Source organism: Rhinolophus hipposideros (genome assembly GCF_964194185.1).
Source record: "Rhinolophus hipposideros genome assembly, chromosome: X".
In the NCBI taxonomy this organism is placed as follows: domain Eukaryota; kingdom Metazoa; phylum Chordata; class Mammalia; order Chiroptera; family Rhinolophidae; genus Rhinolophus; species Rhinolophus hipposideros.
This window is the reverse complement of record NC_138046.1, coordinates 101,555,564-101,557,950: the sequence shown is the minus strand read 5'-3', so window position 1 is coordinate 101,557,950 and position 2,387 is coordinate 101,555,564. Positions and strand designations below refer to the sequence as shown.

Below are 2,387 nucleotides of genomic sequence, written 5' to 3'. Positions count from 1 at the left end.
GAGGGGTTAGTTGGAATGAAAAACAAAGAGTAAGGGAACAAATAATAAAATTGTAGAAACAAACCATATAAATAATTATATTTAATGTTAACAAGCTACAGTAAAAAAGCAGAGATTTTAAGAAAGAATTAAACAAGGGAGACCTAACTTGCTGTTTACAAGAGATGCATGATGTCACCAATAGGTAGAAAGTGAATGGATAGAAAATGATATACCATAAAGATTGTAAGCGTAAGAAGGCTTAAATGGCCATGTTAATAACAAATATAAAGATATAAAATACTACTAAAGATAATGAGGAATATTTCATAATGTTACAGCGTCAATTATGTAGGAAAACATAGTCATGAATGTGTATTCCTTTAAATAACAGTTTTAAAACACATGAACAAAAATTGATATAATTCAAGGAATAAAGAAATAATTCCAAAATCAGAATGAAGATTTTAACATCCCTCTCAGTGGTTGACAGAAATATGTTAAGTGAACTAAACCAGACACAGAAAGATAACATTGCATGATTTCACTTATATGTGGAATCGTAAAAAAAAAAAAAAAGGAAAAGTAGAACTCACAGTAACAAAGAGTAGAATGATGGTTACCAGAGGCTAGGGGATGGGAGAAAAGAAAGATATTGATCAAAGGGTAAAAATTTTAGTTATAACATGAATAAGTTCTGGAGACTTCATATATGCATGGTGACTATAAATATTAATAGTGTATTGCATACTTGAAACTTGCCTAGAGAGTGGATCTCAATTGTCCTTACCAAACACACACACACACACACACACACACACACACACACAACGGTAACTTCGGAAGATGATGGATATGTGCATTAGTTTGATTTTGGTATTGATTTTGGTATTTCACAACATACACATACATCAAAATTCATACTGCACACCTTAAATACATGCAATTTTTGCCAAAAACAAAATAATTTTAAAACCAATTTGAATAAGCCTGTCTGCGCTACCCAGAGATGGACCCATACAGCATAGTTCTCAGTCCCCACGTAACTTAAAGGGAATCTCTCACAATGTCCGGAGCCCTTGATGTCCTGCAAGTGAAAGCGAATGTCCTCAAATTTCTTGCAGCAAGACTTCCTTGGCACCAACCTAGGCTTCCAAATGGAACAGTACATCTCCAAATGGAAAAGTGATGGCATCTACATCATAAATCTGAAGAGAACCTGGGAGAAGCTTCTGCTGGCAGCTCGTGCCATTGAAAAGCCAGCCGATGTCAGCATCAAGAATAGTGTCCAGCGAGCTATGCTGAAGTTTGCTGCCGCCACTTGAGCCATATGTATTGCTGGCTGCTTCACTCCCGGGACATTCACTAACCAGACCCAGGCAGCCTTCCCGGAGCCAAGACGCCTGGCTGTCACCTATCCCAGGGCTGACTACGAATCTCTCACAGAGGTATCTGACGTCAGCCTGCCAACCACTGCACTGTGGAACACAGACTCTCCTCTGCACTATGTGGACATTTCTATCTCTTGCACTAACAAGAGCGCTCACTTCATGGGTCTAATGTGGTGAAGTTCTGTGCATACGTGGCACCAGCTCCCACCAGTACCCATGGGAGATCATACCTGACCTCTACTTCTCCAGAGGCCCTGAAGAAATAAAAAAGGAAGAGCAGGCTACTGCTGAAAACGCTGTGACCAAGGAGGAATTTCAGGGCGAATAGACTGCTTCAGCTGCTGAGTTCACTGCTTCTCAACCTGAGGTCGCAGACTTGTCTGAAGGCATGCAGGTGCCCTCTGTGTCTACTCAGCAGTTCCCCACTGAAGACGAGAGTGCTCAGCCCGCCACTGAAGACGGCTCTGCAGCCCCTACTGCTCAGGCAACTGAATGGATAGGACAAGCATTGAGTGGCCCAAGCTGTTCCTCCACAAACTCTAAAGCAAAATGGAAATAAGGTTGATGGAAAAGAAATAGTATCTAACAATTTAAAGCATTTTAAAGGAACTGTGCAAAAATTCAGACGTAGAAAACTAAAAAACGTTTTTATCAACTAAACTTTCTTGGCATTTACAGAGCTTAAAACACAGTAACATCAGAACACAAATTCTTTTCATGTGGACCTGGTACGTTATTGTGATAAACAACATGTTGAGCCATCAATTAAGGCCCAATAGATTTTTACATTTTAAAGAATGACATCATCCATAGTGTGTTCTCTGTCTGAAACGTAATTAAAGATCAGTATAAATAATGTAACTAGAAAACCTTCTACATACTTGGAAATAAATATGTCCAAAAAACTGTATACACGTTTTAAGAAAGGAAAACTGTATTAACATTGTAATGCTCAATATTTGCTGATAACAAAAGATGAATACAAGTCATGTTTGATTTCTGCAATTACAAGAGATG

General features: G+C 38.7%; 1 pseudogene across 1 annotated transcript; it reads left to right on the top strand.

Annotated features, from left to right (window-relative positions):
* The first annotated feature begins 1,045 nt into the window (after positions 1–1,045).
* On the top strand, positions 1,046–1,929 carry LOC308495120 (small ribosomal subunit protein uS2-like; annotated as a pseudogene). The gene has a single exon. The product of its transcript is annotated as a small ribosomal subunit protein uS2-like (transcript).
* The last annotated feature ends 458 nt before the right edge of the window (positions 1,930–2,387 follow it).